The following is a 25,723-nucleotide window of genomic DNA, read 5'->3' on the forward strand; positions in this document are numbered from 1 at the left end:
AAGTGTTTGAATATGATGGTGGAAAAGGTCCCATGAAGTCAATTCCCCATACGTCAAACAACTCAATTTCCAAGATTCCTTGTTGAGGCATGGCGTAACCATGAGGCAGATTGCCAGCTCTTTGGCAACTGTCACAATTACGTACAAACTCTCGGGAATCTTTATAGAGTGTGGGCCAATAGAAGCCACATTGGAGGACCTTGGTGGCTGTTCGCTCACCTCCGAAATGGCCTCCATATTGAGATCCGTGGCAATGCCACAGGATCCTCTGTGCTTCTTCTCTAGGCACACACCTACGGATAATTCCGTCTGCACATCTCTTAAAGAGATAAGGTTCATCCCACAAGTAGTACTTTGCATCAGTAATTAATTTCTTCTTTTGTATCCTGTTGTACTCCTTGGGTATGAACCTTGCAGCTTTATAGTTTGCAATATCGGCAAACCATGGTGCCTCCTGAATGGCGAATAAATGCTCATCAGGAAACGTCTCAGAGATCTCAAGAGAAGGGAGGGGCGTCCCTTCCACTGGCTCTATCCGGGACAGATGATCAGCCACTTGGTTTTCTGTCCCTTATTTCTATATCAAACTCTTGCAGAAGCAATACCCATCTGATGAGCCTGGGTTTTGAATCCTGCTTTGTGAGTAGATATTTAAGAGCAGCATGGTCAGTATACACAATCACTTTTGATCCTACTAAGTATGATCTGAACTTGTCAATGGCGTAAACCACTGCAAGTAATTCTTTTTCTGTGGTTGTGTAATTTTTCTGGGCGTCATTTAGAACGCGACTGGCATAGTAAATGACATGCAGAAGCTTGTCATGCCTCTGTCCCAATACTGCACCAATGGCATGATCACTGGCATCACACATTAACTCAAATGGCAATGTCCAGTCTGGTGCAGAAATGACTGGTGCTGTGACCAGCTTAGCCTTCAGCGTTTCAAACGCTTGCAGGCACTTTGTGTCAAACACAAATGGCGTGTCAGCAGCTAGCAGATTGCTTAGAGGTTTTACGATTTTTGAAAAATCCTTTATAAACCTCCTATAGAATCCTGCATGCCCCAGAAAGCTTCTGATTGCCTTAACATTGGCAGGTGGTGGTAATTTTTCAATTACCTCTATTTTTGCTTGATCCACCTCTATTCCCTTGTTTGAGATTTTATGCCCAAGAACAATTCCTTCAGTCACCATGAAGTGACACTTTTCCCAGTTTAAAACTAGGTTGGTTTCTTGGCATCTTTTCAGAACAAGTTTCAGGTGATCAAGACAGGAGCTGAATGAGTCTCCATATACTGAGAAGTCATCCATGAAGACTTCCAGAAATTTTTCCACCATGTCAGAGAAAATAGAGAGCATGCATCTCTGGAAGGTTGCAGGTGCATTACATAGCCCAAATGGCATCCTTCTATAAGCAAACACTCCAGATGGACATGTGAATGCTGTTTTCTCTTGATCCTGGGGATCCACTGTAATCTGGTTATAGCCTGAATAGCCATCCAAAAAGCAGTAATAATCATGACCTGCTAGTCTTTCTAGCATCTGGTCTATGAATGGTAAAGGAAAATGATCCTTTCTGGTGGCTGTATTGAGCCTTCTGTAGTCAATACACATGCGCCACCCTGTAACTGTTCTTGTAGGAACCAGTTTATTTTTTTCATTATGAATCACTGTCATGCCTCCCTTTTTTGGGACGACTTGAACAGGGCTCACCCAGGGGCTATCAGAAATAGGATAAATAATCCCAGCCTCCAGTAATTTGGTGACCTCTTTCTGCACCACTTCCTTCATGGCTGGATTTAGCCGCCTCTGTGGTTGAACCACTGGTTTGGCATTATCCTCCAATAGGATTTTGTGCATGCATCTAGCTGGGCTTATGCCCTTAAGGTCACCTATGGACCACCCAAGAGCTGTCTTGTGTGTCCTTAGCACTTGAATAAGTGCTTCCTCTTCCTGTGAATTTAAAGCAGAGCTTATGATCACTGGAAAAGTGTCACCTTCTCCCAGAAATGCATATTTCAAGGATGGTGGTAGTGGCTTGAGCTCGGGTTTAGGAGGTTTTTCCTCTTTCAGAAGAAAGTTCAGAGGCTCTTTCATGTCCTCTGACTCCTCCAAATCAGGCTGAACATCTTTAAAGATGTCTTCCAACTCTGATTCGAGACTCTCAGCCATGTTGATCTCTTCTACCAAAGAGTCAATAAGATCAACTTTCATGCAGTCTGTTGATGTGTCTGGATGCTGCATGGCTTTGACAGCGTTCAACTTAAACTCATCATCATTGACTCTCAGGGTTATTTCCCCCTGTTGGACGTCAATGAGGGATCGTCCAGTTGCTAGGAAGGGTCTTCCTAGAATGAGAGTAGCACTCTTGTGCTCCTCCATCTCCAGCACAACAAAGTCAGTGGGAAAGGCGAATGGCCCAACTCTGACAATCATGTCCTCAATCACGCCTGATGGGTATTTAGTGGAACCATCAGCAAGTTGGAGACATATCCGGGTTGGTTTAACTTCTTCAGTTAAGCCAAGCTTCCTGATAGTGGATGCAGGTATCAGGTTGATGCTTGCCCCAAGATCGCACAAAGCTGTCTTGGTGCAATCACCTTCTAATATGCATGGTATCAGAAAACTCCCAGGGTCTTTAAGCTTTTCAGGAAAGCTTTTCAGAATGACTGCACTGCATTCTTCAGTGAGGAGAACTCTTTCTGTTTCTCTCCACTCCTTTTTATGACTCAAGATCTCTTTCATGAACTTGGCATAAGAAGGTATTTGCTCAAGTGCCTCTGCAAATGGAATCTTTATTTCAAGAGTCCTTAGATAATCTGCAAAGCGAGCAAATTGCTTATCCTGCTCCTCTTTCCGGAGTTTTTGAGGATAAGGTATCTTGGCTTTATATTCCTCAACCTTAGTGGTTAAAGAAGCCTTTTTAGAGGGGTTGTCATCAGCACTTGTGTGTGTCTGATCCCTCACTGGCAATTGAGTGCCAGAGTCAGAAGCTGGAGTGACGTTAGACGCCAGCTCACTGTCTGTTCCTGGCGCCTGAACGCCAGAAATGTGCCCATTTTGGGCGTTCAACGCTGGATTCTGCCCCATTTGGGCGTTCAACGCCAGATTCTTGCCCATTTCTGGCGTTGAACGCCAATCCTGCCTTGTTTCTGGCGCTGAACGCCAGTTTTGGGCATGGTCTGGGCGTTCAGCGCCAGCCTTCCACCCATTTTCTGGCGTTTTAGTGACAGAATTATTTTTCCCTGGGCTCTTACTGTCCTCAGGTGAATCTTTGGTGGGTCGCTCATTTCTTGAATTTTTGATGCCTTGAGGTGGGGTATTTAATGTTTTCCCACTTCTTAATTGAACTGCTTGGCATTCCTCTGCTATTTGCTTTGATAGCTGCTGCTTTGTTTGCTTAAACTGTTCGTCCATATGTATATTAGCTATCCTTGTCTCCTGTAGCCTGTCCTTGAATTCAGCTAGCTGCTTTGTTAGAAAATCCAATTGCTGATTGAATTCAGCAGCTCGTTTTACAGTACTGAATTCAACAGTTACTGTTTTAACCTCTTCATTCATGGAAGGGTTGCTGCTTAGATACAGATGCTGATTCCTGGCAACTGTATCAATGAGCTCTTGAGCCTCTTCAATTGTCTTTCTCATATGGATAGATCCACCAGCTGAGTAATCTAGAGACATCTGAGCTCCTTCTGCAAGCCCATAGTAGAAGATGTCTAACTGAACCCACTCTGAAAACATTTCAGAGGGGCATTTTCGTAGCATCTCTCTGTATCTCTCCCAGGCATCATAAAGAGATTCATTATCTCCTTGTTTAAAGCCTTGGATGTCCAGCCTTAGCTGTGTCATCCTTTTTGGAGGAAAATACTGATTCAGGAATTTTTCTGTCAGCTGTTTCCATGTTCTTATGCTGGCTTTAGGTTGGTTATTTAACCACCTCTTAGCTTGATCTTTTACAGCAAATGGAAACAGTAATAGTCTGTAGACATCCTGATCTATTTCCTTATCATGTACTGTGTCATCAATTTGTAGAAATTGTGCCAGAAACTCTGTAGGTTCTTCCTGTGGAAGACCGGAATATTGGCAACTTTGCTGCACCATGATAATGAGCTGAGGATTCAACTCAAAGCTACTAACTCCAATGGAGGGTATGCATATGCTACTCCCATATGAAGCAGTAGAGGGGTTAGAATATGACCCCAGAGTCCTCCTGGACTGTTCATTTCCACTTATGTCCATGATGGACAAAGGGATATAACTTGGATTGATTTACCTTTTTAATTATTTTATTTTATGGAAAGAGGACAACTCAACCAAAAATAAAAATAACAAAAATTATGATTTTCGAAAAAGTGAGGAGAGAAAAATGGTTAGAAGGTTTTGAAAAAGATATGATTTGGAAAAGATTTTAAAAAAAAAAATTTTTTTTTATAATTTTCGAAAATTTGTTTTAAAAATGGAGAGAAAAGATAATTTTGAATTTAGTGAGGAGAGAGAAAAACAATAAGATAGCACAAGATTTAAAATTTTTTTGATCTAATGCTCCTTGTTTTTTGAAATTTTTGGAGGGAAAACACCAAGGAACACCAAACTTAAAATTTTTAGAAAACCACCAAAATTTTCGAAAACCAAAGGGAAATCAACAAGAAAACACCAAACTTAAAGTTTGGCACAAAATTTAATAGAGAAAATATTATTTATGAAAAAGAAGGTTTTGAAAAGAATATAAAAGACTCTGACCCAATTACCAAGAACACAGATTAACGCTCTAGCCAAATGAGTTATGAAAATTTTCGAAAATTTTAAGAAAAATCAACAAGAAAACACCAAACTTAAAGTTTGGCACAGGATTTAATAGAAAAATTATTTTTGAAAAAGGTTTTAAAAAATATGATAGCCAATTACCATGAACATAAACACCACGTTCTAACTAACTGAGCTATAAATTTAAAGTGTTTTAACAAGGGATAAATAATAAAAGACTCTAAACCAAAAAAAAAGAAATTTTTCCTAATCTAAGCAACAAAATAAACCGTTAGTTGTCCAAACACGAACAATCCCCGGCAACGGCGCCAAAAACTTGGTGCACGAATTGTGAATCACACTTTTCACAACGCGTACCACTAACCAGCAAGTGCACTGGGTCGTCCAAGTAATACCTCACGTGAGTAAGGGTCGAATCCCACGGAGATTGTTGGTTTGAAGCAATCTATGGCTATCTTGTAAATCTTAGTCAGGAAGTCAATTATGTTTATCAGTTGAATTGTGAATAACCAAGAGAGCATAAATTAAAGGTTACTTGTTGTGCAGTAATGGAGAATATGTTGGAGTTGTGGAGATGCTTTGTCTTCTGAATCTCTGCTTTCCTCTGTCTTCTGATTCACGCACGCACGTCCTCCTATGGCAAGCTGTGTGTTGGTGGATCACCGTTGTCAATGGCTACCTTCCATCCTTCCAGTGAAAACTACGCTCACGCGCTCTGTCACAGCACGGCTAATCACCGGTTGGTTTTCGATACGGTTGGAATAGGATTTACTATCCTTTTGCATCTGTCACTAACGCCCAGCCTTCAGGAGTTTGAAGCTCGTCACAGTCATTCAATCCTTGAATCCTACTCGGAATACCACAGACAAGGTTTAGACTTTCCGGATTCTCATGAATGCCGCCATCAGTTCTAGCTTATACCACGGAGATTCTGATTAAGAGATCTCAGAGATACTCATTCAGTCGGATGTAGAACGGAGGTGGTTGTCAGGCACACGTTCTTGGTTTGAGGAAGGTGATGAATGTCACTGATCATCACCTTCATCACAGTTAAGCGCGAATGAACATCTTAGATAGGAACAAGCGTGTTTGAATAGAGAACAGAAATACTTGCATTAATTCATTGAGACATAGCAGAGCTCCTCACCCCCAACAATGGGGTTTAGAGACTCATGCCATCAGAGAATACAAAGTTTAGATCTGAAATGTCATGAGATAAAAAATAAGTCTCTAAAAGTTGTTTAAATATTAAACTAGTAGCCTAGGTTTACAAAAATTGGATAAACTATGATGGATGATGCAGAGATCCACTTCTGGGGCCCACTTGGTGTGTGCTGGGGCCCACTTGGTGTGTGCTGGGGCTGAGACTTAAGCAATTCACGTGCAGAGGCCATTTGTGGAGTTGAACGCCAGTTTTTATGCAAGTTTGGGCGTTCAACTCCAGCTTTTGATCCTTTTCTGGCGCTGGACGCCAGAATTGGGCAGAGGACTGGCGTTGAACGCCAGTTTACGTCGTTTATCCTTGTGCAAAGTATGGACTATTATATATTGCTGGAAATCCCTGGATGTCTACTTTCCAACGCAATTGGAAGCACGCCATTTCGAGTTCTGTAGCTCCAGAAAATCCACTTTGAGTGCAGGGAGGTCAGAATCCAACAGCATCAGCAGTCCTTTTTCAGCCTGAATCAGATTTTTGCTCAGCTCCTTCAATTTCAGCCAGAAAAATACCTGAAATTACAGAAAAACACACAACTCATAGTAAAGTCCAGAAATATGAATTTTTCCTAAAAACTACTGGAAATAAACTAGAAACTAACTAAAACATACTCAAAACTATATGAAATTAACCCCAAAAAGCGTATAAAATATCCGCTCATCAGAGGCACACTGGACAAGGTCCAAGTGTGGGGACCCTTTTAACTGACAATGAGGGCACTTCGCCATTTTCACAAGCCCCAAATAATCCAGAGCCTGCTCATGATCAGAAGTTAGAATTGAAACCCCTCCCTCCGCATCTCAAATATGCTTATCTCGAAGATGAGCAGAGGTTTCCAGTTATCATTGCAAGGGAACTTACTTCTCAACAAGAAGAGTAGTTACTTGATGTGCTGAGGAAGCATAAGAAGGCAATTGGGTGGAGCTTGGCAGACATAGTAGGCATTAACCCTCAAGTATGTGAGCACAGAATATTTTTAGAAAAGGGAGCAAGACCTGTCCGTCAACCCCAAAGAAGATTGAATCCCACCATCTTGGAAGTTGTCAAAAAGGAAGTGACCAGACTATTGGAAGCAGGTATCATATATCCCATTTCAGACAGTGAATGGGTAAGCCCAGTACAAGTGGTGCCCAAGAAGTCTGGAGTCACTACAGTGAAGAATGAGCATGGAGAGCTCATAGCAACTAGAGTTCAGAATGCTTGGAGAGTCTGCATTGATTACAGGCGTCTCAACCAAGCTACCCGTAAGGATCACTACCCACTTCCATTCATTGATCAAATGCTGGATCGCCTGTCAGGTAAATCACATTATTGCTTTTTAGATGGTTACACAGGTTATTTCCAGATTCATATAGCTCCTGAGGATCAGGAAAAGACTACTTTTACATGTCCTTTTGGGACTTACAAGAGAATGCCCTTTGGCTTGTGCAATGCACCAACTACTTTCCAAAGGTGCATGATGAGTCTTTTCTCTGATCTTATTGAGGACTGTATGAAAGTTTTTATGGACGATTTTAGCGTTTATGGTGATTCTTTTAGCCTTTGCTTAGATGGATTATCTAGAGTATTAGATAGATGTGTTAATACAAACCTTGTATTAAATTTCAAAAAATGTCACTTTATGGTAAAACAAGGAATTGTATTAGGACATGTGGCATCTAATAATGGCATTTCTGTAGACCCAGCAAAGGTGAATGTTATTTCTAGTTTACCTTACCCCTCTTCTGTGAGGGAAGTCCGTTCGTTCCTTGGCCATGCAGGTTTTTACAGGAGATTTATTAAGGACTTTAGTAAGGTCGCACTTCCCTTATCCAGATTACTGCAGAAGGATATTGAGTTCGAGTTCAGTGAGGATTGCAAACAAGCGTTTGATAAGCTGAAGACTGTTCTGACTCAAGCTCCAATTGTGAGAGGACCAGACTCGAGCCAGCCATTTGAAATCATGTGCGATGCTTCCAACCATGCAGTAGGAGCAGCGCTGGCTCAGCATGAAGGTAAGGATCCTTTTGTTATTGCTTATGCGTCTAAGACTTTAGACAATGCCCAGTCCAACTATACTACTACTGAGAAAGAGCTTCTTGCTATTGTTTTTGCTCTGGATAAATTCCGAGCTTATTTACTTGGTACTAGAGTAGTAGTGTATTCGGACCATGCAACTTTAAAGTATCTATTAGCTAAAAAGGAGTCCAAACCAAGACTTATACGTTTGATACTACTGTTACAAGAATTTGATTTAGAAATAAAGGATAGGAGTGGTAATCATAATTTAGTGGCAGACCACTTGAGTCGCCTTGAGCATATTAAGGATGATTCTACTCCTATAGATGATAATTTTCCTTTTGATAACCTGCAAGCAGTATCTGAGGTAGTCCCTTGGTATGCACCTGTTGCTAATTATTTAGTTAGCCGCACATTTCCTCCAAATTTTTCTAAGCATCAAAGAGACAAGCTGAAAAGCGAGTCTAAATATTATATATGGGATGACCCATATTTATGGAGATGTGGCGCTGATCAAGTAATTAGACGTTGTGTGCCTCAATCAGAATTTCAGTCCATTTTAGAGACCTGTCACTCATCTGAGAGTGGAGGACATTTTGGCCCTCAAAGAACAGCTAGAAAGATCTTAGACTGTGGATTCTGGTGGCCTACTCTTTTTAGAGACGCTGCTGAGTTTTGTAAATCTTGTCTCCCATGCCAGAAATTTGGCAATATATCCAGGAGAGATGAGATGCCTCAACAAATTATGCTTTTCTGTGAAATTTTTTATGTTTGGGGCATTGACTTCATGGGTCCATTTCCAAATTCTAATGGATATTTTTATATATTGTTAGCTGTGGATTATGTTTCCAAATGGGTGGAAGCAATTCCTACCCGCACTGATGATGCTAACACTATTGTTTCCTTTGTGAGAAACTATATTATATGTCGCTTCGGATCACCACGAGCAATCGTGAGCGATCAAGGCACCCATTTTTGTAACAGGAGACTGACAGGATTAATAGAGAAGCATAGAATAATTCATAAAGTTGCAACAGCTTACCATCCCCAAACTAATGTGCAAGCCGAGGTGTCAAACAGAGAAATTAAGTGTATCTTGCAAAAGATAGTAAAGCCTCATAGAAAAGACTGGAGCACCAGGCTACAAGATGCACTCTGGGCATATAGAACAGCATACAAGACACCCATTGGGATGAGTCCTTTCCGCTTGGTTTATGGAAAAGCTTGTCATCTCCCAGTTGAAGTAGAACACAGAGCTTTTTGGGCAGTTAAGGAGTGCAACATGGGAATTGAAAAAGCCGGAGATGAAAGGAAGTTTCAACTGCAGGAACTGGAGAGCCTTCGCCTAGAAGCTTATGAAAACTCCAGAATATACAAGGAAAAGATGAAGGCTGTACATGATCAAAACATCAAGAAGAAAGAGTTCCAACCTGGGGATTTAGTCCTCCTTTACAAATCTCGACTAAGGCTCATGCCAGGTAAGCTGAGATCAAGATGGGAAGGTCCATACAGAGTAGAGAAGGCCGAACCGTACGGAGTTTATCACCTAAGCCATCCTTCAAGCTCTGAACTTATTAAGGTTAATGGACAATGCCTGAAGCTATACCATGGTGAGAAGATGCAGAGAAACAAGGAGCTTGAGATCTTCCTCTTGGAAGATTCCCATATAGCAGAAGATTGAGCTAGTGGAGCATCCAACTTATGGACGTTAAAGCAAAGTGCTAGGTGGGAGACAACCCACCATGGTATGATCGTTCTTTTCTTTATTTTTAGTTTTTTCTATTCAATAACTCTTCTCTTTCTTAGTACTTTCGTGCATCTGCATTTACATGTTTTTATTTTCAAAAAACAAAAAAAAAAATTTCGCTACGCGACGCAATCGCATTAGCGACGCGTCCGCGTCGTAAGGAGAGTAAAGAAAAATAAAGATGAACAGAAAGTCATGCTGGAGCGTGGCTGGAGGCGTGCCAATGGCACAAATCAACCCATGCGACCGCGTTGCTGACGCGTTCGCGTCGCATGGGAATCATGGCCTCCCACGCGACTGCGTGCCCCACGCGGCCGCGTGCCCTGAGTTTTCGACGTAAAAGGGTGCACAATGAAATATTGTGCGAGAGTGATGCTGGATTGGTGCTGGAAGCACAATCCTTATCACGCGACCGCGTCGCCGACGCGGCCGCGTTATTGACGTCGGGTTTTCTACCAGTAAAGAAATTCATAGAAACGGTTGCGTTATAGATATAGTTTCTAAACCGGCAAAAATCCCTTCGTACAAACGTGTTGGGTGTCACAAGTAACAAACCCCTTTAAAAATTGTTAACCGAGTATTCGAACCTCGGGTCGTCTTCTCAAGGAACTGCGAGGAAGTATGTTCTTATTAATGGTTATAAGGGTTGTAATCGGGGTTTAGAAGGTGAGAAGCAAGCAATTTAAATGACGAATGAATTAAATGGCAATTAAAGATAAATAATAACTGTAAAGCAACTTTTAGCAAGGTAGAAAAATTAGAGGTCCAACATAGTTATCTCTCTCAACAATAATGAAAGTTGAATCTAAACTCCACTTGGTCAACCTTTACCAAAGCAAAGGAAAGTCAAGGGACTAATTAAGTTGACCTTTGAATCCTAATTATTTCCTAAGAGAAGGTTGGGATTATTTAAGTTCAGCTCAATTAGCAAGATAACGATTATCAATTATGTTGAGTTTAATAACTGTTGAGTTACTAAATTCTTAATCAGAACTAAAAGGAAAGAGAAAGTAAAATTGCTGGAATAATAATAAAAATATCCTTAGATGGAAAGCAATGATAACTTAAGTCAAAGAGAACAATCATGAACTGAAAATACCTCAAATATCATTAATTCAAATAACTGTCTGTAACACAGAAGGATTCTTAGATCAAATTATAATAATCAATTCAAATGTTGGAATAAATAAATAGAAGTAAAAACTAAAAGAACATTAAACCTGGATCCAGAGTTACTCTTAAAACAAGAAGAAATCCTAAATCCTAAAAGAGAGAGAGAAGATCTCCCTCTCAACTAAATCTAAATCATTTAAAGGTGAAAATATGCGAGCTCTTTTTGAATGGAAGCATTCCCACACTTTATAACCTCTGGTCTATGCTGTCTGTACTTGGATCTGGGCCAAAAAGGGCTTCAGAATTCGCTGGGGGCGTATTCTGTAATTTCTGATGCGTGGCCTCTGTCACGCGTCCGCGTGGGTCACGCGGTTGCGTCATTTGGAGCTTTTCCTTTCCACGCGGTCGCGTCAGTCATGCGGCCGCGTCGCTGCTGATTCGTGCTTGGCACGCGATCGCGTCATCCATGCGATCGCGTGAACACCAGTTTCTTTAAAGCTCTGTTTTGCTTCCTCCTTCCATTCTAGCATGTTTCCTTTTTCGTCCTTTAAGTCGTTCAGCCTTAGAAAATCTGAAACTACTCAACACACTAATCACAGCATCGAATGAAAATAAAGGTAATTAAAATAATTAATTTTTAAAGCTTAGGAAACATGTTTTTCATTATATGACATAATAAGGAAGGGAAAGTAAAACTATGCAATTAATGTGAATAAGTAGGTGAAGAGTTGAATAAATCACTCTAATTCAGCACAAAAGAACTCATGAAATATGGGTTTATCAACCTCCCCACACTTAAACACTAGCATGTCCTCATGCTAAATCCAAGGTAAATAATTAAGGTTAAAGTGATGGAATGTTATGAAATGCAACCTATGCTAAATGCATCTACCTAATGAGTCATGCAATTCTAATTCATCCACTCATATATAAAGCTTACATGTAGCTAAGTTAATTCACATTCTCAAGGAGTTGTGTGTATATATATAGCCAACCCTTAAATAATAAAGTACTTTAGCAATTGAGATGGGAAAGAAAGCATTGTACAAACTTGCAAAACAATCGGTAAATTTTAAGCACAGATATATGTTAATGAGTTATTGAACCCTCACTGGATTTTGTGTTTACTCTCTAGTCACTCAGTGTTTATTGGGTTTATTCACTCTATTTTTCTTTTTATTCTTAGTTTCTACAGCTTTGTTTCTCATCTAACCAATCAACAATTATAGAACATAGTCATACCAAAAAGTCATGAGGTCTTAATTAAGGTTGTAATGGGGCCATGGTAAGGGTAAGGATTTATGTATAGGGTTATGTGAGCTAATAAGTGAATCCTTAATTAGACTAAGATCTCACCTAACATACATATCTAGCAAAATAAAATTTCTTTACCTAATTTCCCATAATTTCCCACTTATTGTTACATGCTCATGTTTTACTTTTTATTTTTATTCTATGTGCATTATTTTCATTGGGGAATTTCTTCTTTTTTTTTTGTATCCCCTCTTATTTGGATGCTGAATAAAAAAAAAATTTTTTTTAATGCACATGATAATTGAATCATTTAGATTTTCTCATGAGCATGCTTCCCAAATTTTATTTTATTCCCTTTTGCTTTTCTACCTTTTTGTTTCTATTACCCATGTTCCCAAAAGGCTTCCCACATTTTACTCTATTCATAATTTGTCTATCTTAAGCTAACCAAGGATTCACTTGGAATTTTATTTTGTTTTTTTGCTTAAGGCTAGTAATTTGGCTAAATAGAATAAATGGGTTTTAAAAGGCTCAAGGGGGCTAACAAGGGTGATGTAAAAGGTAGGCTAATTTGGGGTAAGTGAGCTAAAATCAAATGATGGCCTCAATCATTCTCTTGGTATGTATCTTATTCTATATTCTATAATTGGACATATAGATTAAAGCAAAGTAAAGAACATTAGAATAAAAAGAAATGTGACACACAGAAATGAAATTATGGTTTGAATGCAACCATACAATTTAAGCTCAAGACTCACAGGCTGTGTGTTCTCTAACTCAAGCATCATATATTATTCATATATTGTATGCAGGTTTAGTTAAAAATTCCCATTATTCTCTTGAAAAAAATTATTTAGGGTAGCTTTTAAAGTTTTAATGTTCCTCCTTGATGAAATGTTGTCAACTAACATGTAATGCTATATATACAAGGTGTGGGTTATTTTGATTCTGTTAAAGTTCCTAGTTTACTTCCTTTTTATATTTTTCTATTTAAACTATACTATCTTATGCTAAAAAGGGTAAACTATACTAATTAATCCACTAATAAATCAGAATTGCAAACTAAACTAAATAACTAAAATGAACTAAATAGCTAAGATATGAACTAAAGATGCAAAATGCAGAAAATAGAGTAAAATACACAAGTAGCAATGTATAAGTACTCAGAAAATAACAATAAAAGAAAAATACAGAAAAATGTCCAAAATAAAAGAAAAAGTATGTAGTGGTTCACCAAAATAAACGCCAGAGATGGCGACCTCCCCACACTTAAAATGAAACATCGTCCTCGATGCTCAATCAAGCCTGGTGTGAAGGAGTGTCATCACTGGTAGGGATGGCAGCTGGGGTCTCTGTGGCGGTGGTGGGCTCGGGGTCTGGCTGTTGTGGAGGTGGGACGGACTGGAGCGGGATCTCTGGATTTACAGCCTCTATCTGGGGCATAACCTCCTGATGCGGGGCAGTCTGCTCTGTGGCTGCCTGCTGATGAGTCTCTGCCTGGGAATGAGGCTCCTCTTCGTGCTCAGCCTCCTCCTCGTGCTCATCCTCTGATGGCTCTGAAGGGGTGTCGGGATCTGAGGGGATGTCGGCGCCCTGTCTGATCATTAGCTTCAGATGGGAATAGCGTCGCCTGCTGCGGCGCTCTAATCTCTCATACCGGCGCCTGTTACGGCGCTCCATCTGATCAAGCTGGCGGAATAGACGGTGCACGAGGCGATAGACTGGCTCAAAGGCGGGTGGAGGTGCAGTGGTGGCAGCAAGGGTAGCTGGGGCAGCTGTGGATAAAGAGGGTCCAGCAGACGGAGGGGCTGTCTCATCAGTAGCAGTGACAGGTGGTGGTCTGTAGCCCAAAGAAAGGAAGTTCCTGCTATGCGGGATGATCTTCCTACAGTCCGCTGCGGGTGGTCTCTCATCGGCATCCTCCCAAGGCACATCAGCCTGACGGCCTAGCCGTGTAACCAGGTAAGGAAAGGGGAGGGTGCCTCGGACGTGGGCCCTGGCCATATAATGCCGGATAAAACGAGGCAGATAAATGTCCTTACCCTCCAGCACACACCAAAGGAGGGTGATCATGGTAGCCGGGATCTCCGTCTCGTGAGTACTCGACATCACAAAGTTACTCAAGATCTGATGCCAAAGCCGAGCCTCATCATTCAAGTACACTCTCTTGATCCCTCTAGGCATAGTGGTCTCCTGACCCATCTCGCAAGGAACAGCAGGGTCGAGAGCTATTCTTGCCTTCACAGCATCCCAGTCAAACTGCATCTGGCCCATGTCCTCCTCAGCCTGTGCAAAACCATCGGCTGATCGGACTTGGCTGGGAGCTGGAGAATGGTCTCTATGGCTTCCTCTGTGACCAGAATTTGCTTTCCCCTCAGGTTTACTGCATCAAGGGTAGTAAGGTAGTAGTTGCAACAGAATTCCCTGACCCAAGATGCATTGACCTCTGTCAGTGGTCTCTCCAAAAAGAACCAGCCCCTTTGCTTGATTTGCTCAGTAATGTACTGCTGGAGGGCTTCTGGAATCTTCAAGGTACGTTCCAGGTATAGATTTCTGGAGTTTGCAAAAGCTGGGTACTTCAGTTCACAGTACCGGTTTGCAAATTTTATAGGATCATTTGCAGGAAGCAGCGGGTTAGCTTTCTCCTGCGGTGTGCAGTTCTTCTCCCGCCATGATGAATCGTGCATTAGAGCAATGATGGACTGGGAGGAATCTCCTCTCTTGCGCTTGCCAGTGGCCTTGCCTTTACCTTTCCTCTGTGAGGCAGACATCCTGAAAAACATAAAACCAGGAAATGGATAAAACAGGAAAGCAAATAGGCAATTTAAATAAAGGAAACTCAAAGCGCTAAGAGAGAAATAAAATAAGGAAAATGAGTAATAGAAAGTGAGTGAATGAATGTTAAATGGAAAGAAAAATCAATATGCCATAGTGAGAAAATTATAGGAAAGTGAAAATAATCAGAAAAGAGATTAAAAGGGTTAGTATGGTTAGGATTTGAAAAAGAAATTAGTAAATTAAAATTAGTGAGTTAGGAAGGTAAGTGGCATAGAAAAATTCCATATAACAAGGATTCACAGGTAAGCATGGAAGTACTCACAATTGAACAAGCAGTTTATGAACCAGAAAATCAAAAAAATAAGAAGGTCTGCCCAAGCATTCATGTAGTGGTTTGGGTAAAGCAGAGCAAAACAGAATTCAGGAATGCCAAACCAAAACGTGAATGAAAACAAAAATAAAAAAATTTGGGCAGCATTCTGGCTAAAATTGGATTGTCCCGGAAAATAAACAGCAATTTAATCAGTTCATATGAATAAAAAAATAAGCTGCATGTACATAGATATAAAATAAACATAAAATCTCAATGTAAACAGCAGTAACATACAAGAAAGCAGCATATGAATCATGATTATAGCAGCAACAGATTTGCACATAGGATAAAACAGAAGTAAGAACAGTGCAAGTAAACAGACCTAGATCCACTAACCACAGCCTAAGCTACCTAACAACCTAAAAATCCACTACAACATGCAAGTCTAACTATCCTAATTATGAACATAAACGGAATAAAAAATACAGAAAAGTGACGAACAGATATGAAAAAATGGTTGCGTGTTGCGGAACCTGGTAAGCGGAAGGGGTGGAACAGGGAAGAAGGTGGCTGCGGCGGCGTCCGGCACGGTGGTGGTGCACGGCGACGCGGTGGTGGTGGCGGAGGGGGCAGTGGCGGCGAGGATTTGGGTTGGTGATAGAGGAAGGGAGGGGGGCTTGCGGGTGGGTGGCGGAGGGGTGTGCGGCTGGGGTGCCGGCGGTGGGGAGCGGTGGTCGCGGAGGCAGTGGCGGAGAGGGGAGGGGAGAGGAGGAAGGGAGGAGAAGGGAAGGGAGGGGGTTAGGGCGCGGCGTACGGGGTGGCGGCAGCGTTGGGGTGGTGGTGTGGCGGCTGGGGTGCTGGCGGTGGGGGGGAAGGAGAAGAAGAGAGAAGGAGAAGAGGGTTGGGGGTGAAAGGGGAGGGCTGCGCGACTGATAGGGTTCGCGGGCTGTGGGGTTATGTTTTCGAATCCACGCGGCCGCGTGGGGCACGCGATCGCATCGCTGGGACGAGAATGGGAGTGACGCGATCGCGTGGAGTGCGCGATCGCATGAGAAGGGGGAAAGAAGGTTGACGCGATCGCATGGGTCGCGCGATCGCGTCGCTGGAATTCGTGCTAAACGCATGACTCCAGCGCCGTTTCAGCGCAACTCTCTGTCTTCTTTTGGGGTGATGTGCAATCCATGCGACGCGATCGCGTCGCTCACGCGATCGCGTGGGATTGATATTGTACATGTGACGCGATCGCATGAGGCATGCGATCGCGTGGGCCAATTTGTGTGAAACGCACAAGGGCCGCACGATTCCAGCCCAACTTTCTATTCGTTGGATCCTTACGCCGATATATATATCACGCGGCCGCGTGGGTCACGCGGTCGCATGGGTGGTGTCTTTCGCGATATGACGCGATCGCATGGGGCATGCGGTCGCGCCATGCAACCACTTTTTTTTTATGCATGAAAAGTGCAGAATGCAATGACTATCGTAGATGCTTATGCATGATTCTAGGTTTAATAAATTAAAAAGAAAAAGGGAAAATGAAAGCAATTAACAAGAAATAAATTGAAAAAGAAGCGACCATACCATGGTGGGTTGTCTCCCACCTAGCACTTTTAGTTAAAGTCCTTAAGTTGGACATTGGAAGAATATCCTGTTATGGTGGCTTGTGTTTAAATTCGTCCAAAAATCTCCACCAGTGCTTGGAATGCCAATAGCCTCCGGGGTCCCAAACTAGGCATGTAAAGCTCCTGCGCAGCTTTAAACAGATATCCAGCCTCCCGGGATGACGAATGTCAGAACATAATCCATGATCCCAAGCTGTGTTTTTTGATCCGCCTCCATTTTTATTTGTAAGTTTCCATTCGGGCGGGTTAAAAAGTAGAATCTCACCGTGGTGACCAAACGTCCTCCGTGATCCATGCAATTGAGCATGATACCAATCCGTGTACTTCGAGGTGAAGCGTGGAACTTTATTGAACCGGGTGCACCAGCTCTGAATACAAGCCATTTCCCTCTTACTCTTAAAGCCGCAGAGAGCTCTAAGTTGGCCATCTGTTTCAAGCAAACCATATTCAAGTGAATAAGTAAAATTATAATATAAGGATTGTACCCACTTGAAGCTTGTATTGGGTGGTAACGGCCTTGGGATAGGTGTTTTTGGTGGTTCTGCAAGTTCCGTTTCCTTGTGCTCTTCTGTGAATTCTTCCACTTCCTTGCAAAGATCTTCAATTGTATCTGTATCCTGGTCAAAGTCTTCTATGTCTTCCTCATCACTCGAGTCATAGATTGGAGGTTGAGAAAAATCTACCTCCGCATCATCTTCATATTCACTTGCGGAAGATTCTTCGATCTTAGAGAATTCACTTGCGGACGCAAGTTCATCACTAGGAGCACTAGACTTGTGACTATCATCATCAAGGAAATTTGCTTCTTGGATTATTCCGTCTGATTCTTTGTAACCGACTTGCCCTGGAGATTGTACGGTATCCTCCTTAGCATAAACTGTGGCATCTTGGACGGAGTTTTCCTCAATTCTGGATTCCCAAGGAAGTTTAGCATCGCCTAGATCTTCAACCAACTCTTCTTCTTGAACAATGACAGCTTCTTCCACTTGTTCTAGTACGAATTCATTCTCTGTCTTGTCCACTGGAGTCTCTAGTATTTCTTTCATGCTACGCTCTTCATCAGGCTGTCCACATGGGGCTGTGGTTGATCCTTGTATATTTGAGCGCCTAGTGACCCATTGAATTAGCACTTGCTCCAGTTGTTGAATGGTTGTTTGAAATTTAATCATTGTTTCTTGCAGGCGATCCTTTGCTTCGCGGTTTGCCAGACATGGACATGATACAAAGGAAAGTGGTGATGATTGGGAACGATTGGATTGGTATTAGGGTAAGGAAGGATCATATGATGGCGAATGGTGAAGAGAAGCTTGTGAGAGTTCATAGTAGCAAATAAAGATAAAAAGGGAAAACAACAATAATTAAACAAGCAAAAGAAAAATATTTACAATAACCAATAATAAGGCACACGTTAGCAGTTCCCCGCCAACGGCGCCATTTTGACGTCGGGTTTTCTACCAGTAAAGAAATTCATAGAAACGGTTGCGTTGTAAATATAGTTTCTAAACCGGCAAAAATCCCTTCGTACAAACGTGTTGGGTGTCACAAGTAACAAACCCCTTTAAAAATTGTTAACCGAGTATTCGAACCTCGGGTCGTCTTCTCAAGGAACTGCGAGGAAGTATGTTCTTATTATTGGTTATAAGGGTTGTAATCGGGGTTTAGAAGGTGAGAAGCAAGCAATTTAAATGACGAATGAATTAAATGGCAATTAAAGATAAATAATAACTGTAAAGCAACTTTTAGCAAGGTAGAAAAATTAGAGGTCCAACATAGTTATCTCTCTCAACAATAATGAAAGTTGAATCTAAACTCCACTTGGTCAACCTTTACCAGAGCAAAAGAAAGTCAAGGGACTAATTAAGTTGACCTTTGAATCCTAATTATTTCCTAAGAGAAGGTTGGGATTATTTAAGTTCAGCTCAATTAGCAAGATAACGATTATCAATTATGTTGAGTTTAATAACTGTTGAGTTACTAAATTCTTAACCAGAACTAAAAGGAAAGAGAAAGTAAAATTCCTGGAATAATAATAAAAATATCCTTAGATGGAAAGCAATGATAACTTAAGTCAAAGAGAACAATCATGAACTGAAAATACCTCAAATATCATTAATTCAAATAACTGTCTGTAACACGGAAGAATTCTTAGATCAAATTATAATAATCAATTCAAATGTTGGAATAAATAAATAGAAGTAAAAACTAAAAGAACATTAAACCTGGATCCAGAGTTACTCTTAAAACAAGAAGAAATCCTAAATCCTAAAAGAGAGAGAGAAGATCTCCCTCTCAACTAAATCTAAATCATTGAAAGGTGAAAATATGCGAGCTCTTTTTGAATGGAAGCATTCCCACACTTTATAACCTCTGGTCTATGCTGTCTGTACTTGGATCTGGGCCAAAAAGGGCTTCAAAATTCGCTGGGGGCGTATTCTGTAATTTCTAATGCGTGGCCTCTGTCACGCGTCCACGTGGGTCACGCGGTCACGTCGTTTGGAGCTTTTCCTTTCCACGCGGTCGCGTCAGTCATGCGACCGCGTCATGTGCGCTCTACTCAAGGCGCGCGGTCGCGTCAGTCATGCGGCCGCGTCGCTGCTGATTCGTGCTTGGCACGCGATCGCGTCATCCATGCGATCGCGTGAACACCAGTTTCTTTAAAGCTCCGTTTTGCTTCCTCCTTCCATTCTAGCATGTTTCCTTTTTCGTCCTTTAAGTCGTTCAGCCTTAGAAAATCTGAAACTACTCAACACACTAATCACGGCATCGAATGGAAATAAAGGTAATTAAAATAATTAATTTTTAAAGCTTAGGAAACATGTTTTTCATTATATGACATAATAAGGAAGGGAAAGTAAAACTATGCAATTAATGTGAATAAGTAGTTGAAGAGTTGAATAAATCACTCTAATTAAGCACAAAAGAACTCATGAAATATGGGTTTATCAGTCATCCATTTTCTGACGCACACTCACGCGATCGCGTGACCTACGCGATCGCGCCGTCCCAATTTTGGCAAATAAATTAATTTGAACAGAGAGTTGTGCTGGTGCGAGGCTACATTCGCGCCAGAAGCATAACATGGGTCACGCGACCGCGTGACCGACGCGATCGCATCACCATACTTGAAGCGCATCCACGCGAACGCGTGCCCCACGCGGCCGCGTCGCATGCGCCGCACAGCTCAACCTAAAACTGCCACATATCTTATCTTTCTCTCCTCCAAATCCTAATTTTTCTTTTCCCTCCTTATTTCTTCCTTCTCCCTTCTTCCTTCTATCTCACCTATCACTCTCTCTCTCTCTCACCTCCATTACTAAGGTTCTATTTTCTTCTTCCTTCTTCTCTTTTCTATCATTCTTATTATTTTATATCTTATTTTCTTTTTCTTTTCTTTTTCTTTTCATTATTCATATTTTCCTTCTTCTTCTTTTCCTTTTTACATGGTATTAGAAATTTATTTGAGTCATTATTCCTCATTATATGCTTGTGGATTGTTGCAATTTGTTTGACAATTATTATTTTTATGGGATTGCTTGCATGTTCACCTTCATACTTTCTATATCTTATTTACCATGCATGCCATGTGTTTGTGAAAAAGCCCATATAGTATTATGCACTTTTCTACATTACTTTACTCTACTATTCAATGCTTGCTTTTCACAAATTCTCTTTACTATTGTTTTAATTGAATTTAATTGTCAATACAAATATTTTGGCTTGTTACAACTGATGCTTGGTCTATGCTACTCATGCCCTTTTCCGGCATGCCAATAAACACCTTGCATCTACTTATCTTTCGGTGCACTGACTATTTTTCATTGTTGGCTTTTCACATGTACTCGAGAGCCTGTGCTAATGTCAACTACATCCTAATGTGCATCCATCACCACTCTTCCATTCTCTTCCTTGCTATATATCTATTTGATTTTAATTTACTTTCTCCTCTCTTTTTAGGATGGCCACCAAGAAAGGAAAGGAGAAAGCAACTCCTAAACCCCCAACAAGAAGAGGCACTAAAAGAGCATCAGTGGCAGAGCCATCTTCAACCGCGGTGAAGCCCTCAACAAAAAGAGTTAAGAGGATAATAAAGGTTGATGACAAAGAGAAAGCCTTTCCAGCAAAGGAAACTGCGCGATTTCCCAATCGCTACTGTGAGCAGATGTTCCCTATCCTGGCAGAAAGGAACTATAACAATGAATACCTTCTTGTCCTCCCATCCAATATTGCTACCTTTGTTGAGCCGCAAATTGAACGAAGACAATGGGGTTTTCTACGGAGACAGCCAAGGCAGGTTAATCTTTCTTGGGTAGTTGAGTTCTACTCTAACTTCTACATGCCAATCCTGCAGTCTGTTTATATCCAGCAGAAGCAAGTCCCCATTACAGAAACAGCCATTCAGTAAGCTCTGAGTCTTCCCCCTATTCCAGAAGGAATGGACGCCTTCCAAGAAGACGCACTTAAGCGCCAGAGGTACCAATTTAACTGGGACTCCGTTCTCGGAGTTATCGCATTACCTGGCAGCCGTTGGATCTATGGATACCACCGTACCCGCCCTAAGGGAATCTTGGCTTCAGCACTTACCTTGGAGGCTCGCATATGGGCATAGATCATGTCCCATTACGTCTTTCCGAGCACTCATGAGTCCTCCTTCACTGCGGACATGGCTGTTCTACTATGGTGCATCCTTACAGACCAACCCCTGAATCTCTCAAGACATATCCGGAATGCTATGGGACACGTACAAATTGCGGGCAACTTACCTTTCCCCGCCTTGGTCTCAGATCTTATCTCAGCAGCCAGAGTCTTCTACAGAGCTGGGGACACCAAAGCCGTGCTTCCACGGGATGATCAGTATGTCCCTAACGGGAAATACCTCAGACTTCCAGCAGCCACTACAAGTCTTCCTACTGCTCCAGTTGAAGATAATCCTTCTTTAACACCACAAGCACCTACAACTGATGAATTGCTCCAGCAGATAATCACAAGCTTGGATTGGCAAGAACACAAAGCTAAGTTGAGAAAGCGCCGTAACAACCGAAGATTCAAGCACCTCAGGGAGCTACTTAGAGGAGATCGCAGAGACTCAAACACCCCAGAATCCACTTCTTTTACTAGCACAGGGAGCCATGACGTTCTCGATTGTGGAGATACTGCTACCAGCCCACCCCTGTTCCTGACAGACGGCACCGAGGACGGTGCAAAGCCTTAAGTGTGGGGAGGTCGGTCAGTACTTGACTTCCGGAGGTAATTTCTCTTCTCTAGCACCAATAATTAGGAAATTTTAGTTAGATTTTCTTTCTTCTATAGAATAGAATAAATTGCATAGGTTAGGATAGTTGCATGCATGTTCTACTTGATTGAAAAGACAATAAGTTTTTTTTAAGACTCTATCTTTGGAACAAAATTTCACTAATTTTTCAAAATTTTTATGATAAATTTGCTTGAGTTGTATTTGGAACATGATATTTGAGCTAAAGAACACACAACCTGTGAAAGATTTGAGCCTTTATGTATGGTTACATTATTTAACCATAATTATTTCGTCCTTGTGTGTTTACTTCTCTATGATTGTAATCTATATTTTGTTTTATCTTATATGTCCAATATTTATTATATTTGCATGCTTGCACGTGATTGAGGCCATTATTTGTTTAAACTCACTTATCCAAATTAAGCCTACCCTTTTCAATTACCTTTGTTAACCACTTTGAGCCTTTAAATCCCATTTGTTCTATATTTTACCACATTACTAACCTTAAGCTGAAAAACAATTGTATATCCCAAATTGAATCTTTAGTTAGCTTAAGATAGAATTGTGTGTGCTAGTTAAGTGTGGGAAATTGTGGGAACAAAAGTTGTTAAGGGAATGTGTCATGAGAATTTAATGGAAATTTGGATACCTACTCATGTGAAACTATAAGAATTAAAAATCTATGTGCATTGATAAGCTATATATATATATAAGGGGACAAAATTACCCCAATGTTAAATTCAGAATTCAAAGATCAATGCACATATGATAGAATCAAATACAAAGTTGATACATGAGTATGGATTAAAAAAGGGAATTCTGGGTAGCCAGGTATGAACTTTAAGATTACATTAAAAATATACAAGTTGGGTTGGAGCTTGGGTTAATTAAAGATTCAATTTATTAGCTCACTTGACCAAATGTATACCCCTACCTGTACCTTAGCCCCATTACAACCTTGAAAAGACCTCATGATGTTTGCATTGGTATATTAACTGTTGTTGATTGGTTAGGAGAAGAACAAAAGTTAGAAAGCATAATTAGAGAAGGATAGAGTGATTACCCTATACACTAGAGATTAGAGCGTACATACATTATCAGTGAGGGTTCAATGCTTGAATTTTCATGTTCCCTGCTTTCATGAGCTATCTTCTTGCACTTTTATCTGTTTTATTGTATAATGATAGAATTAGTGGAGTTTGATTTGTAATTGTTTTGAAGAGCTTATTTACTTTTGATCAAGTGGGCAAGAATCATATAGTTGCATTTGTTTATATATATATAGGCTTGCATTGCATTTCATGAGTTTCTACATGTTCATACTTATTTCCTTATCTCCTTCAATTAAGCATGAGGACATGCTAATGTTTAAGTGTGGGGAGGTTGATAAACCACTATTTTATGGTTTATATTGTGTTTAATTGTGTGGTTTTATCATGATCCTTACCCACTTATTCATTAAATTAGCATGAAGTTATAATTCCTTCCTGAATTTATAACATGTTTGAAAACTGCTTCCTAGAGACTTTAATTATGTATTTTTAATTCTCCTTTATTCCATTCGATGCCGTGATCTGTGTGTTGAGTGTTTCAGACTTTATAGGGCATGAATGAGTTGGAGATTGGAAAGGAGGCTAGCAAAAATGGAAGGAACACAAGAATTTGAGGAGATAACCAGCGAGAAGTGACGCGGTCGCATGGCTCACGCGACCGTGCGAAGGAGAGCAATTCGCAGTGATGCGGCCGCAAGGCTCACGCGGCCGCGCGGATTGGAAAAGCTCAAGCGACGCAGTAGCGTGGACGACGCGAACGCGTGGCAAGGAAAAGCGCGAATAACGCGTCCGCATGGATGACGCGATCGCGTGACATGTGCGATCTGCATAATCTGCAGAATTCGCTGGGGGCGATTTTGGACCTTATTTTGACCCAGTTTTCGGCCCGGAACAGCAGACTAGAGCCAGAGAATATGCAGAAACAAACACAACATTCATTCTAGACAGTTTTCAATTTTAGATCTAGTTTTACTCCTTTAGATTTTTTTTCTCTCTAGGTTTTAGAATTTTAATTTTTAATTGGTCTTAGCATTGAAACATTGAGAAGAGTTATTTCCTCATCAAGACTTTGTCATTCTAGTTCGTTCTCTTAACTTGGTTTTATTCTTTCATGTTCTTTGCTTTGTTCAATTTTGTCATTTGAATACTTTCATGATTATATAATACAAGGATTATTTCTTCCATTTTAATTTATTTTCCATTCCAATAATCATGTCTTCTTTTAATTCTCTTTCATATGTTATGGATTTATTATTTACAATGAGCGAGTAGTTTCTTCACTTGATGGGGAGTTGATTGAAAGGAACTCTTGAGTTGGAAGGATTGAAAGAGAAATTGTAATTGGGTTAACTGTTGGATTGCTATCCAGTCACTAACACCAATCCCTTTGAACTAAGTGGGTTGCAACTCGTGAATAGATCTAGCATTCCAACTTGTTTGACTTTCCTTTACCTAGTAAAGGATAACTAAACAGAACAACCATTAATTATAAATTAATCTTGAAATCATCCCATCAATAATAGAGATTCCAACTAATCAACTCCCAGTCAAGGCTTTTATTCATATTATTTAAATTTTCTCAATTTAATTTTCCATCTACTTAACTCAACCTTTTGGAACATCTGATTAATAAAATAGCACACTTTTCTGCAACTCGTTGGGAGACGACCTGGGACTCCAACTCCCAGTAATTTTTAATTTAAACTCTCTGTGACATATTTCTAAATTGATAGACAGATTTTCGGTGAGTTAAGAACTATACTTGCAACGTAACTATTTTAATAATTTTTAATTCACCAACTTCTGTGCCTCATCACTTTTCATCAATATATAATATTCCATACTTTGCCCGAGTTTTGACGATGCAAACTGGCGTTCAAACGCCAACTTCCTGCCCTATTCTGGAGTTAAACGCCAGAAACAGGTTGGAAATCAGAGTTAAACGCCAGAAATATGCTACAACCTGGCGTTTAACTCCAAAAGGAGTCTCTACACATGAAAGCTCAATGCTCAGCCCAAGCACACACCAAGTGGGCCCTGGAAGTGGATTTCTGCATCATTTACTCATTTCTGTAAACCCTAGTTACTAGATTAGTATAAAAACTACTTTTAGTGATTTATTTCACATCTTTTGATCATCTTTTGAATAATTTTATGTTCATTGATCACGTTTAGGGGGTTGGCCATTCGGCCATGCCTAGACCTTCATCACTTATGTATTTTCAATGGTAGAGTTTCTACACACCATAGATTAAGGTGTGGAGCTCTGCTGTTCCTCGTGAATTAATGCAAAGTACTATTGTTTTCTTATTCAATTCAAGCTTATTCCCATTCTAAGATATTCGCTTGCACTTCAACCATGATGAATATGATGATCTGTGACACTCATCACTATTCTCAACCTATGAACGCGTGCCTGACAACTAGTTCCGTTCTACCTTGGATTGAGCATTTATCTCTTAGCCTCCATTCCGAAAGATCGGAGTCTTCATGGTATAAGCTAGAATTATTGGCGGCCATTCTTGAGATACAGAAAGTCTAAACCTTGTCTGTGGTATTCCGAGTAGGATCTGGGAAGGGATGACTATGACGAGCTTCAAACTCGCGAGTGTTGGG

The 25,723-nt window shown here is 40.8% G+C and overlaps 1 pseudogene; it reads left to right on the forward strand.

Annotated features, from left to right (window-relative positions):
• The first annotated feature begins 20,759 nt into the window (after positions 1 to 20,759).
• Positions 20,760 to 22,013, forward strand: LOC148577810 (uncharacterized; annotated as a pseudogene).
• Positions 22,014 to 25,723: the final 3,710 nt, after the last annotated feature.

Source organism: Arachis ipaensis, chromosome B1, assembly GCF_059453495.1.
Source record: "Arachis ipaensis isolate K30076 ecotype BB chromosome B1, ASM5945349v1, whole genome shotgun sequence".
Taxonomy (NCBI): Eukaryota; Viridiplantae; Streptophyta; class Magnoliopsida; order Fabales; family Fabaceae; genus Arachis; species Arachis ipaensis.